The sequence below is a fragment of the Symphalangus syndactylus genome, chromosome 12, assembly GCF_028878055.3.
Source record: "Symphalangus syndactylus isolate Jambi chromosome 12, NHGRI_mSymSyn1-v2.1_pri, whole genome shotgun sequence".
NCBI lineage: Eukaryota > Metazoa > Chordata > Mammalia > Primates > Hylobatidae > Symphalangus > Symphalangus syndactylus.
Genome location: NC_072441.2, coordinates 38,720,256 through 38,734,968, shown reverse-complemented (window position 1 = coordinate 38,734,968; position 14,713 = coordinate 38,720,256). Strand labels below are relative to the sequence as shown.

The following is a 14,713-nucleotide window of genomic DNA, read 5'->3' as shown; positions in this document are numbered from 1 at the left end:
AGGTTGGGCTTGGAGTAGAGCTTGCCTCCCACGGGAGTGGTGGGTGTGGGCTGCACTTCCCGCAGCCACTTCAAACAAATCTCTGAGGACAGAGGGACAGAGGGACTGCGTTCTAATACGGATCTCCGAGGTATGGCTCCGTGAGGCTTGTGGGTACTAGCGGTCCTTTAGTGGGCGCCTTTCCCCCAGGGGGCCGACCACCTACCTGGGGACGATCCCAGGCAGGAACGCGTCTGCAAGAGCGCTGCCCTCCCGCGGCTCGCACGGGCCCCTTTGAGCGCAGCTCGCGGCCTTGCCGGTCGGGGGCGCTCTCCCGTGGCAACGTCGTACGCCCCCGGCGGGGCAGGGCGGGGCTGGGCAGGGCGGGGAGAGGCGGGGCAGGGCAGGGCAGGGCGGGGCCGCTGTCCCTAGGTCCCTCCTTCGCACCGCCAAACTTTTCCTACGGCTGTGGGCGTGTCGCAGCGGTAGCTGGAGAGGAGGCGCTCCGCCGCTCTCCCGCCCGCCCGCCGCGTCCTCCGCTGCTTCTCCGGCCGGAGCCCGGCGCCCAGTCGCCCCGTCGCGCTCTGCCCCGAGGGCATGCGGCAGCCGCAGGGGCCCCCGCTCCCGGGCTTGGCGGCGCGGGTGAACGTGAGCGGTGAGTGAGGGTCCGGGCACGGGGAGGGTACCCTGAGCCGCCGTCACCAGGGCGTGCGTCGTGGGGAGGCCGGGGCGCAGGGGCGCTTGCGGGGCCCCAGCCGGCGGCTTTTCGGGGTTATCTGGCGTGCAAGCCTGGGCTCCAGACCCACTTCAAACCCCTGGGACAAGACTCTCCCGGCGGGTGTATGGCACAGCTCGCTCTTTTCCCACCTTTTTCCCCGCTAGGAGCAAAAAGCAATCTAGAGGCAAAATCGGCGTTGCGTCCGCTGCTGAGGGCTGGCAGGCTGGGCGCAGAGGCGAGGAGAGCGCGGCACGGGTTGCCTCTGCCTTTGCACATGTGGTTCTTCCCAAACTCAGTCTCATTGCCGTCGATGATGATTAGGAAACTGGGGTTCTCTCGTGAAGCCTAGGGATATAACATTTTTCAGCCTCCAGTTACATCTGGTACTGTGCTGTGTCCGTTGGGGAACAGCTTGAACCATGTGCAGGCTTCCAGAGATTCGGGAACTAGTAACTAGCAACACTGTCGGGGTTGTTTGTTCAGGGTATGCCCCCTCACCACCACGAGACAAAAGTGCTTTTGTTCTGTAGCAGAGTTACTTTATTGCTTTCCCTCAACAAGTTGCAGCTACACAAAATTGTTTAGAAATTCCGCACGCATGTAATTTGAGGAGTGACTGTGAATATTGGAAACAATTTAGTCTTATTAAGGTAATCATTAAAATGGCCCTGAAAAGCATTTGTAGGTTAGTTTTTTATTTAATTAATTAATTAATTTATTTATTTTTGAGACACAATCTCGCACTATCGTCCGGGCTGGAGTGCAGTGGCGTGATCTCGGCTCACGGCAACCTCCGCCTCCCAGGTTCGAGCAATTCTCCTGCCTCAGCTTCCCTAGTAGCTGGGATTGCAGGCGCCCGCCACCACGCTAGGCTAATTTTTTGTATTTTTAGTAGAGACAGGGTTCCACTGTGTTGGCCAGGCTGATCTCGAACACTTGACCTCGTGATCCACCCGCCTCGGCATCCCAAAGTGCTGGGATTACAGGCGTGAGCCACCGCGCCCGGCCAGGTCAGTTTTTTTAAACTGAGTAATTTGCACAAAATGTTTCCCCCGTAATTTGTTACTGTCATTACAACGCTTTTCTTCCTCCTTTTCCTCTGAAAGTAGCATTACCTGGTCTTGAGATGTTGTTTAGAAATAAAGGGCTTTCTCATGGTTCCAACTTAGCCTGTATCAGAGAATAAAGTAAATGTCAGTTACAGACAGACAATCCATCTCCTCTTTACAAATTCAATGTACCGCACAACGTTTTTGTTGGATTTTCCGGTGATCCATCAACAGTTGCTAACCCTGCTTTCCATGGACAGTGGATCCGATATTATTTAGTGGCCTGAGTCCAGTAAACAGAGTTTTCCTCTTTTTGGGACAGAAGCGATATGGTTAGAAACACACACCTTGGGTCTGTAAACCCAGGCTTGTCTAAACAAACTGGACTGTTCTAAAAAGACGAGCAAGCAAACCCTGCCAGTCAGAGTTGTGTACTTGAGATAAGCTTCCAGAGTTGTCTCTTGTGCCTTGAGACAGTAAGGACCTAGTTATCCTGTGGAGATTTGGACGTCTAACCATTTGGACAACACTTACATTGATTGTCACTATCATATAACTAGGAAAATAAGTCATTTTGGCAAAAATTTTTTCTTTGTCTTTAGAATTCGAAACTTTGAGGTTTTGATTTAATTACATATGACACCCCTCTTGTCTAAACCTTTCAAATGCGTTTATCAGCTACCACTCTTTTTTTTTAAATCAGATCAGACCTATTTTAGACATGTTGCTATTTTTTTTAAATCAGATCAGACCTATTTTAGACATGTTGCTGTTAGAAGATATTTGTTAGAACAGGTCTGCGTATGTTTTCTATGAATGGAGACTGAATTGAAAACATTAAAGTATGAGATTGTTTTTCATGTGTGTTCACCGGAATCTATTTAAGAAACTACAGCATGTCATTTTTCAGAAACACACGTGCACCGTGGAAGAAATGCACACACAGCATTTTAGCCAGGCAGCACCCAGACGCACACTCTCAACATCACTTGTACACACATGCCTAAGGCTGGCTGCTTCTCCTCCAAGTTTCTCAGCCTGCTGCTGAGGAACAGCAGTGCGTGATAACTTAAGACCAGCCTCTTATTTCTTTGGGCTGGGGCAAGGGGAATCACTATACCTCAAATGGGAATTATTGTAACTCAGATTACCCATTAGCCATTCTCCTTGGAGTATACATTAGTTTAAATGCTTTCTGGCGTGTGATTATACCCAACAGAGTGGTTAAGTCTTTGCAAGCTTCTAAATGGCAGAGACCAGGCCCAAGGCATTATTAATGCGGTATAAAGGGAAGACCAAGGCTTTGCAGTCAGACCAGCTTTTGTTCCAGTCCAGGCTTTGTGACCTTGGGCACATAGCTTCACCTCTCTAAGTCTTAATTTCCTTATCTGTAAAAATGAAGATTATATCCATCTCCCAAGATTAAAAGAGAAAGCAGTGAGCCTGGTCTCTCATATGCAGGAAGTACTCCTTAAATGCTAGTTGCCCTCTTTTCCTCCTAGATAAAAATTTAAGTATTGACACTTGTGTAAACATGGGTGCAAATGTATATTCTGGTAAAAGTGCAAAGATAGATTTCTAAGCCTTAGGTGACTTAGAGATGTTATACACACTTTTCATACTTGCTTTCTCTTTTCCTGGCCATGGGCCTTTTGTTCCTCCCTTCGTCATTCCTCCTGCAGGTACTGAGCCTCCCCCTTTCCGGCCTTGATGATCCTTTGTTTCTCATCCTGGATTCTGTATTTGTGGAGGAGTCACCCGGAACTCAATCCTGCTATGGATGGCAGAGGTGGTGTTGGGGCTGGGGAGCTGTCTGCATAAGTGCAGAGACTTTGTGCTTTTACAAACGGTGGACTAGAGGTACTTGGAGCACAGGGTTCTGTCTTTGAATCCTAGTCCCACTTTTGTGAGTTCTTGTGACCCTGAATAGATTGTCATGTTTTTTTTTTCTTTTATATAGTGGGGATAATAATTACTTTTCTACCTGTCTGCATGGATTGTTGATGGGTTCCATTAACTTATGTATGTGAAAGAGCATTGTACCCTTTGAAGAGCGTATAAACATTGGAATTAAAGAGGCAGGGCATCCAGATGTGGGCCACCCCAGGCAGGCCCACTCAGCTCTGGCTATTGGGGGTTGGCAGTATCTCCACAAGCATGTTTTGAGTGCTAAGGGGGCACTGCTGCAGTTCTTCCATATTCCTCTCTCCCGTCCTCTGACATCATACTGGACTTCGAGGAGGAAATAGCATCAAAGGTTGAGAAACTGCTCTGTGGGGAATATGAGAGGAAGACAAATTTCAGGACTGAGGTTATCCAACACTACATGATCAAAGGCATAGGGCAAAGTTCCAAAGAAGCTTTAATTTCGTGTTGGAATTACCTGTACTGTCTGTGCATCTCAGTTCTTAGTGGACAAACACAAACAGCTGGCCACCCATCCCACAGGTCAGGAGGAGAGTGCTGATGGCAATGTTGGACAATGTATTGGGTCCACCTATACCATCCTCACTCCCCTGTGCCTTCTTGCTGACTTGGGTGTCTGGTTTACTCTGCAAAGTTCTAAACTGACCCAAGGCATTGCCCCCCCCCCCCCCAAATTAAGCTAATTACTTAATTCAGTCTGAAAGATATTTATTTCTCTCTACCTGTCCTGGCAAGCCAGCTGGGGGGTGGGGGAGGGGATTGAGTGGAAGGTTCTGACATCCTGGGTTATACCCACCCCCCTCTTTATCACCCCCAGTCTTATGTCCTCCTCTTTATTCCTCTTCCTTGGCTGGCCTCTTGTCCTATCTATCTACAACCTTGAACTCCTCCCTTGCCCATGACCCCTGATACTGCCCTACTCCCATGATTCTGTCACCCCTCCTCAGATGTGAATCATTTGTACACCTCAGGCTGGGCCAGACTGGGTGTCACTCTGGAAAGCAACCTGCCCAGCACAGCCTGCCCCACCCCTTCCTGAGGATGTTCATCAGCCCCTGTAATTATTCATCAGCTAGTCGTGTGTCTGCATTGTTCCCTGGGACATTAAGCTGGAGCTTCTACTAGCCCTGGCCTTGACTCACCCATGTGCAGATTGACCAAGGTGTTATCAAGGGATGGCTTGGCAGGTGGCAGGGCTGGGTTGGAGGGCACATTAGCCCCTCCATAAGTGCACTAGTTGATCCAAAGGCCTTCCAAGCAAACATGCAGTCTAAATAAAAGCAGTGTATTTGCTTTATAAATGCAGCTTTAAGGCAAGCCCCTGGTCTCCCCTTTTAAGCCAAGCTGTCCCAAAGCACATCCTCTGTAGAAATTCTGGAGCTGCCCCCAGACAGACTCAGACCACGTAATTCAAAGATAGGCAGCAGAGTCTATCAGCAGCATTCACTCCCTAAGGAGGTAGAAAGCCAGAGTTAAGGCTCAAAGCCATTGGCAGTGACTAGTTATAGAAAACCAAAGCAAGGGGTCAAGTATAGAATTTATTGGGAGCACATCAGTGAATCATTTACCTCCTGCCCTGCTTGATTTTTAGTAAGTCAGTTCTTTGAATGGGGGTAAAGAAGGCCTTTCTCTGGACAAAAACTATCACATGGATCTGGTGAAGAGAAAATAAGTAGTATAATCTTTCTCTATGTCTCCATGACATTAGGATTGAAATCTCAATTTCTCCCTCTCCCTCCCTCCTTCTCTCTGTCTCTGCCTCTCTCTCTCTGTCTCTGTGTGTGTGTGTGTATGTGTGTGTGTGTATATATATATATATATATAATATACATCATCAGTCTTTATTTTGAAAGGAAGTCATAGACGTTATTCTTCATCACTCTTGAAAACACTCCAGCATAAAAGAAAAAAAGCACGCACTCTGTCCTCCTATATAACCAGCATACACCCATCAAATCAGGAATTGGACATTGGTACAAAACACTATCATCCAATCCACAGAGCCCATTCCTGTTTCATCAGTTATCCCCCAAATGTCTCTTCTACCTGTCTGATCTAGGATTCATGTTACATTTAGTTACCATGTCTCTTCTGGAACGGTTCCTCAGACTTTCCCTGTTCCTAAAGTGCTTGCAGTTGTATAGGTCCTGCATGCTGTAGGATGACTCCCAACCTGGGTGTATTGGGTATTTCTTCACAGACTGACTGAGGTCTTGCGTTCTTGGCAGGAATCCTTCAGAAATGAAACTCGGTTCTTCTTAGCTTCTTACAACAGAAGGCACATGGTGCCAACCCATCCCTCCGCTGGGATATTGACCTCAATCACCTGGTTATGTTGGTGTCTGCCAGATTTCTCCACCTTAAATTCACCATTTATCCTTTGTTTCCCCAAAGGTGTTTGAAAACACCTTTGTACTAGTGTTTGTGGGGAAGTATTCTAAGGTTATGCAAATAGCCTCTTCCTCATTAAGCCTGTACCTACAGAAACTACCATTGATTGATGACGTCTGCCTGAATCAGCCACCTCTACGAATGTTGCCAAATGGTGATTCTTTTTTTTAAGACAAGGTCTCGCTCTGTTGCCCATGCTGGAGTGCAGTGGCATGATCTTGGCTCACTGCAGCCTCAACCTCCTGGGCTCAGGTGATCCTCCTGCCTCAGCCCCCCAAGTTGCTGGAACTACAAGTGCACACCACCACATGTGGCTTATTTTTTTTTGTATTTTTTGTAGAGATGGAGTTGGGTTCACCACGGTGCCCAAGCTGGTCTCGAAATCCTGAGCTCAAGTGATCCACCTGCCTTGGCCTCCCAAAGTGCTGGGATTACAGGCATGAGCCCCTGCACCCAGCCTCAAGTGATGATTCTTTATCACCGTCACTCTTTCTACATTTGTTAGTTGGCATTCTACTATAAGGAAGAACTTTATTTTTCTGTTATGTTTTTATTAAGAAGTGTTCATGGATTCCTTATGTATTCAATAAGTTGAAGTCTCACGATTGTTTTTTATTTTAATGCTCAAATTGTGCTCAATTTGGCCAATGGGGACCTCTTGAAGCTGCCTCCTGTGTCCTTTTAACACATCCCTATTATTCATTGAGCATTTCTTTATTTTTTGGCTCCACCAGATGATCTGGGCTCATCTTGTACTTTCCTTGACCTAGTTAGGCCTCCCTTTTAGTAGAGAATGATACTTTTGTCATATTTATATTTTATATATTTAAGGCTTACAACATGATATTTTCATGTATTTATCTTGATAAACATAGATGTAATGAAGTGATTACTACAGTCAAGCAAATGGACATGCCCATCATAGTTACCTTTCTTGTGTTTGTGATAAGAGAACCTAAAATCTACTCTCTTGGCAAATTAGCAGAATACAATATTTATTAATTTTAATTTTTTTAGAGACAGGGTCTTGCTCTGTGCTACAGGCTGGAGTGCAGTGGCGTGATCATAGCTCACTGCAGCCTCTAACTCCTAGGTTTGAGCAGTCCTCCTACCTCAGCCTCCCAAGTAGCTAGGACTCCAGGTGCTCACCACCATTCCCGGCTAATTTAAAAAATATTTTTTAGAGGAGGGGTCTTGCTGTGTTGCCCAGGCTGGCCTCCAACTCCAGCCTTGAATCATCCTCCTGCCTTGGCATCCCAGGTGCTGGGATTACAGATGGGGGCTACCACGCTCAGCCTCAATACAGTATTAGTAACTGTAGTCCTTGTGTTGTACATTAGTGGAAATGGAAAAACAGAAGATGTAGATTAAAAGGTACAAAGTTGCAGTTATGTAGGATGAATAAGTCTTGAGATCTAATATACAATATGAGAATTATATTTAGACACCAATACATAGAAGGTTGATGTGCCCATTGTTACTGGGGTATTATTGTTTCTAGATCTCTCAGAGGACAGAGCTAGGAAATATATGTGTATATGTGTACACACGTTTATAAATTTTTCTATATTAGACTGTGTATTATAAAATCATGATTCTACTTACACCTACAGTTTCAATCTAACACCTAAAGAGCTTTCTGTTCTTCCCCCTTTATATGTTTGTACGTATCTTCTCTGGCAGTTAGAAAACCTGACTCTCATTATCTTCAATGTTCTTGCTTATTTGCATAAAGTAACCAGTCTTCCAAATGTGAAGGTCATCCTGCCTCCTCTGTGTCCACCACCTTTGCCACTGCCTCTTGTCCTTGGCTGGCAGGCCTGCTAGCCTGTGTCTCTATGTAGCTTAATCATCAGTCTCCAGTCCCTCTGGCTCACAGCTCTTCCCAGCCATAGCTCATGCCTCTATGTACCTCCCCAAACTCCCCAGCCTCACGTTGCATTCCCAGCTACATGCTGATTGCTCTGTTCTGGGGAAGGAAGAAAAGAGAAGGGAAAGGAAGAAAGAAGATAGGAATGGAAGGAAAGCAAAGAGAAATAGTGTATATATTTTAAAGTCTTATTATACATTGCCAAATTGCCTTCCCCCAAAGTTCTATCAGTTTACATTCTCACCAACATGTTATGAGGGTACTATTTTCCCCACATTCTTGCCAACACTGAGTAATAGCCACTTGTTTAAATGTTGTCAATCTGATAGCACTCTGCTTTTAGCTCTATTACAGCTCTGCCACATTTAACCCTGTATTATATGTCTCATCTCACCCTCTAGGTCAGGATTTCTCAACCTTAGCACCACTGACATTTTGGACTGGATACTTCTCTGTTGTGGAGAGCTGGCCTGTGCATTGTAGCATGTGCAGCAGCATTCCTGGCCTCTGCCCAGTAGATGCCAATAGTACCCCCCTCCGCCAAGTCATGACTGATGCAGATGTCTCCAGATATTGCTAGGAATCCCTGGGAGGAGGAGAGGATTGGCCCTGGCTGCTCTAGATAATGAGTTTCCTGGGGGAATTTTGCATCTTTATACATGTCTTCATGCACCTCTGTCTTTGACTTACATATGGTGAACAGTGAGGGAATGTTAGCTGGACAGGGATGAGAGGAATAAAAGGTTAGGTAGAATCCACTACAACAGGACCAGTGGAACTTGTTCATTGCAAGTACGCAACTTTCCACAAATGCAAATTCCAGGAACATCCAACAGAGGGAAGTGAAGAGGAATGTCAGCAAGGTTAACTTTCCATGGATTGCTACCAGGTTATTACTTGTCTTTCTGAGTTCATTTTCGCCCCAGTTTCGTATAGACAGACAATGAGGTCTGTGGCCTTTCTCAGCTGATATAGTCTATTTTGTTGATGTGGAAAGTAAAATGCTTTAGGAGAAGGTGTTAATTAACGTCATTTAACATTGTAGAGGTAAACTGAGTTTCTTCTGAGCTTTCTCTGAAACAGGCAAACTGACTAATGGTTGCTAATTTCTATGATGTATTTAGAGTTTTACTCTGATATTTTCATTTGATTATATGGATTTTCCCCCATAAACTCTTATCAAAAATTCTAAGGAGAGATGTGCTTCAAGATTTTTATTGACATTTACCGCAAACATTATGTTAGAAATGCAAAATGCTTGTTCCCCGGTGCCACAAAGAAATGGCGCTTGAACATAAATTTAATTATCTCAGCAAGTCAACTTTTACTTTCTGCAGAAAGCAGTCTTGCCACGAGAGTACACCAAAGGAAAAGCAGACATATTTATCCCTTACACATTTGGGTTGTCCTCACTGCTGTGTCCTGCATCCATTGGCCGGAGCCAAACCTCACAGTCTAAACTGATACCCGATTTGCTAAGAGCCTAAAACTTTTTTAGATAGGTAAAGGCAAGGGAGAACAAAGGAAAAGAGGAAGTTGCTTACAAAAGATTTAAAGAAGTAATAACATTTCCAAATAAGAAAGGGGCATAGGCTGTGAGCTGGAACATGCCTGGGAGCATGTCCAACAGCCACATAGGATAGGGCTTAACAAAGAGTTATTAGCCCAAAGCAAGGAGGCTTGAAGAAAGTTTTTAAAAGAAACTATTATTTCTAACATTTATGATTTATTATTTAACAAGAAGGGAAACTTTGAAGAGGAAACTTTTTACTTTCTGCAATTATATTTCTTCTAGATTCAGTAAATGTTTGCAAAAGGCATTAATGTCATTATGGAGAACAAATCTACGTCTTTCATTTCTCTGGGGGTCAGGCGGCAGAGACTTTACTTCCAAAAAGAGGCTCCAGTGGTCAGTATTGTTAAAAAAACAAACAAAAAAAAGCCCCGGGCCAGAAGGATGAGGGCTGGTCAGGGTGAATCAGTCCCCAATTTCTAGATTTCTTCTCTGTAAAATGGAGAATGCTGCACTGCCCATCTCACTGTGGGATCAAATGGGGAAGGAGATGTAAACTTTGAAATTTGTTCACTAGTATATCAGTGAATGTGTTTTGGTGGATTACTCCAAGATCCTGATGGAGTAGTTTAGAGGAAGTGTAGTAATATAGTAAGAATGTTAAACATTAGGTTTTCAACCCAGCTGGCCAAACCCCTCTTTCCTGATTGTACACATTCATCTGGGACTCTGGGACTAAAAGGTAATGAAAAACACCAGCTAGTGACTCTAACTAGAGTGGTAGAGGAGAGAAGGCTTTGGCTTTGGGGTGGTATTGTGGTGACCCACCCAGTGTGAGGGAAAGGATTCTTCCTTTGGTCTCCTCTTCCCAATATTCTTTGTTGGGGTCCCTTTTCCCCAGCCTTTTGGGAACAAGTTCACCCTGGAGCTCAGTGACTCCTCTAGACCTTGGAGTGGACTGGGGCTTTACATTTGCTATGTCATTCACTTTGTCCCACTAACCTGACAAGTTAGATCTTATCTCCCTTTTACAAAAAAGGAAATCGAGGCTCCATTTCTCAGATCCCACTGATAATAACAATAAGTAAATTACAACTGTTTGTTAGGGGCTATTCCAAGCACCTTCTTTAAATCTGCTAACAGCCTTAGGAGAAAGTTACCTTTATTATCCCCGTTTTGTAGATGAGGAAATTAAGATAGAGAAGATAACTAACTTCTTGGTAAGCAAGGCTTTAAACTCAGTCTGGCTAGCTCCAGGGCCATGCCCTTTTGCATGTGAATATCTGTTTTTTTCTAGCACCATTTTTTTTATTATTATACTTTAATTTCTAGGGTACATGTGCACAATGTGCAGGTTTGTTACATATGTATAGCACCATTTGTTGAAGAGACTATCTTACCCTTGTCAAAGATCGGTTGATTATGTATGTGTGGGTTTATTTTTGGGTTCTCTAGTCTTTTCCATTTGTCTATGTGTTGGACTTCATGCCAGTACCATACTACCATACATAGCTTTGTAGTATGTTTTAAAATCAGGAAGTGTGATGCCTCCAGCTTTGTTCTTCTTTCTTATGATTGTTTTAGCTATTCAGGGTCCTTTGTAGTTCCAGATGAATTTTAGGATTTTTTTATATTTCTGTAAAAAATGCCATTCAGATTTTTATAGGGATTGCATTGAATCTATAGATTGCTTTGGGTAGTATGGTCATTTTCACAGTATTAAGTCTTCTGATTCATGAACATGAAGTGTATTTACCTCTATTTGTGTCTTTAAAAATTTCCTTATCAGTGCTTTATAGTTTTCAGTGTGTAAGTCTTTTGCCTTTCTGATTAAGTTTATTTCTCAGGGTTTTATTCTTTTTAATGCTATTGTGAATTTAATTGTTTTCATAATTTCCTTTTTTGGATTGTTTGTTGTTAGTGCATAGAAATAAATGCAACTGATTTTTGTATGTGCATTTTGTGTCCTGCAGCTTCACTGAATTAGTTTATTAGTTCTAATGGGTGTTTTGGTGGAGTCTTTGGTGATTTCTTCATATAAGATCCTGTCGTCAATGAATGGAGATAATTTTACTTCTTCCTTTCCAATCTGTATGACTTTTATTTATTTTTCTTGCCTAATTGCTCTGGCTGGGACTTCCGATACTATGTCGAATAGCAGTGATGAGAGTGGGCATCCTTGCTTTGTTCTTCATGTTGGAGCAAAAGCTTTCAGTTTTTCACCATTGAGTATGATGTTAGCTGTGGGGGCCATGCTCTTTAAATACTCGGCTCACCTGCTTATCTGCTAGTGTTCGGACCTAAATCCTGTGTTCTTCTGCTGCACTGCATTGCCTCTCTTCTCCTCTCCCTCCTCTCCCTCCTTTCCACTCCTGCCTCCCTGCTTTGTTTCAAGCAAAAGCAGAGTGAACGTGGTGCTGTCTTAAGCTTAATCACTGCAGCACTGAGCCCATACTCAGGCAGGAGGAAATTCTTTCTTGGACTATAGTTATTTTAGCGTAGTTACAGGATGATTTTGTCACCATTCCTTGTTAAATTGAGGTGTTAGAGCATGAACGGTTAATCTCCCAGAATGCCAGTTGTGTGTTTCACCAAACTTTTTAGAAATTTTGAGTTATCTAACCTTCTTGGAAAGTGCTGTCTGCCATTTATTGAGTGCATCCTATGTACTAAGCATTTCCTTAAGCACTATAGAAATAATTGCTTTAATTTAGTCCATCCAATAATCCTATATAGTTGTCATCATGATTATGCCAGTTTTAGAGAAGGAAAAGGTTCTGGCCAGATCAGCAGTGTGGCAGGTGAGAGCCACTGCTGAAAGTGATGTGCCTGCATCTGACCCAGATCCAGCTGATGCTGAAGCTTCCCCTTCTCTCCCCTCACCATCCTGCCCCTACCGTGCCTCACAACCTGCCATGCTTTCCTTTAGCATGCAGGTGACCCTAGAACTCCACAGGTCTGGCTGTCCCTTCTCTAACCTCCGTTTTAAATACTCACTCTAAAATGTCCTTTCTGTTCTTTGTTCTGACAAACATCCACTATTCAGTGGACGAGTAGAAACAAGAAAACCACAATAAAACTTCCCATTCAGAAGAATTGAAGACAAGTAACAGGGGCCTAAAAATGATGAAACCCTGCTGGGCAGGAATTACTAAGACCTCCCTGCCCTGGCAGTGGAGTCAGTTCCATGGTTGGTCCATGCTTCCCCTCTCTGGGCGGTGCCTCCCAGAAGCCTTGATTTTGTCTTTGTCCCCTGGGAAGTCCTTGCTTGTTCTGTACCCACTGTGGCCACATCTGAAGGGTGTGGAAAGTGTGTACTCCTTGGGGGAGAATGAATGTGGGCCTTTCTGGGCCAAACTGTGGCTTCCCTGGCACTACAATTCCTTATAAACTTGATAGACTTCTAGTCAGTTCCACAGGTCAGTTACTGCATCCAAATCCCACTCTGGGTCAAGCTCTTAAGCATGACTTATTTTCCAGCTGCTGTGCTTGGCTCATCTCTCTGCCTCTCTTCAGTAGTGTGTGCTCTGAGGTCCTCTGCAGCATGGACTTGGGTGGGAAGATGCACCCATACTCTGATCATTACTACAGACCTGCCTGGCATTGTCCCTTGCAAGTTTACTGAGAGGCTTTTGAGATAGGCTGAGTGTGGTAATACTATTTTCTACTCTGGAGCTACACGGGCAATTGGCTTTTCTGATTCTCCAAGGCCCTCCGTTTCTGGACACTCTCCATTCCTTTCCACCTTTGCTTACATACTTGCAAAAAGTCTTGCCTGAGCTCATCTCTTTCTTGTCTCGCTTGCTAAAAGCTGCAAGGAGCAGCCAAAACAAGCTCATGTTCTGGTTCTGTTCAAGCAATTCTCCTGCCTCAGCCTCCTGAGTAGCTGGCATTACGGGCATGCACCACCATGCCCAGCTAATTTTGTATTTTTTAGTAGAGATGGGGTTTCTCCATGTTGGTCAGGCTGGTCTCGAACTCCCGACCTCAGGCAATCCTCCTGCCTTGGCCTCCCAGAGTGCTGGGATTACAGGCATGAGCCACCGTGCCCAGGCCATTGTGATGTTTTGATACATGTACTATATAGTGATCAGATTGATCAGATCAGAGTAATTAAATTGCTATAAACATTTCTGAGTGTTTATTCTCAATTTCTATACTTATTTTCTTGTTGATGGAAACTAGTACGTGGACTACGTGGATTTAGGCTGCCCAAAGGCTTTTCCCTGCTGGGTGTTCAAAGTGGATCACAGGCCTGTTTATGTTCCAACTCGCAGGTAGGGAAAGGAACATGGAGGAGGGTACCTTCATTGTTTTGGGGCTGACCTGGCAGCAGCACACATTTATGCTCACATTTTAGTGGCAAGAACTTAGTCACACAGCCACCCTAGCTGCAAGGAGGCTGGAAAATCGAGTGTCCAGTTGGGCATCCTGGTGCCCAGCTATAAGCCCATTACTTTGTAAGAAAAACAACACATGGGCTGGGTGCGGTGGCTCACGCCTGTAATCCCAGCACTTTGGGAGGCTGAGGTGGGCAGATCATGAAGCCAGGAGATTGAGACCATCCTGGCTAACACAGTGAAACCCTGTCTCTACTAAAAATACAAAAAAGTAGCCAAGTGTGGTGACGGGTGCCTGTAGTCCCAGCTACTTGGGAGGCTGAGGCAGGAGAATGGCATGAACCTGGGAGGTGGAGCTTGCAGTGAGCCAAGATCACGCCACTGCCCTCCAGCCTGGGTGACAGAGTGAGACTCCGTCTCAAAAAAAAAAAAAAAAAAAGAAAGGAAAATGTGATTTAGCAGTCTATCCTGCAGAACATAAAGCTAAATAATAGTACAAAGAAATAATTACAAAAGAAGTCACAGGGTAATATGCAATTATGGGCAAATGAGTTAGAACAGCTGTGAGTTTAGTACCATACCACCCATTGCATGACTTCTTAGAAATGGAGCCTGGGGTCCTGCAGCTTCTTTAATGTAGCCTGAGGGTCGAGGCCAGAGGTTAACCATGCAAAGTTCAAGTGAGAAGAGGCTAAGAACCATTCTCAGTGGGAAAGTTCAGAAACCAAATTCCTAGGCTTGGAGCTGAGTTTGAATTCACAAAGCTATGTACAGAGTAATTGGTCAGGAGCAGATTCAAAGGCAGGGAACACTATAGTAGTCAGGACTAGGCTTCAGGTAAAGTGGCTTCAGCAGTTTACCCTGAGCCCAAGAAAAACACCAGAGAGAGGGAGAGCGAAGGGTCCTAGCCAGTGTAGTTTGGACGGA

At 44.7% G+C, this 14,713-nt stretch overlaps 1 protein-coding gene across 1 annotated transcript in view; it reads left to right on the top strand.

The window, feature by feature from the left end:
- Window positions 1-455: 455 nt before the first annotated feature.
- The window catches only part of LPAR3 (lysophosphatidic acid receptor 3), a 79,747-nt gene continuing 65,489 nt past the window's right edge, over window positions 456-14,713 (top strand). The window contains exon 1 of the mRNA XM_063624219.1: window positions 456-634. The gene's annotated coding sequence lies outside the window, so the exon portion shown is untranslated. The remainder of the gene's footprint in view (window positions 635-14,713) is intronic.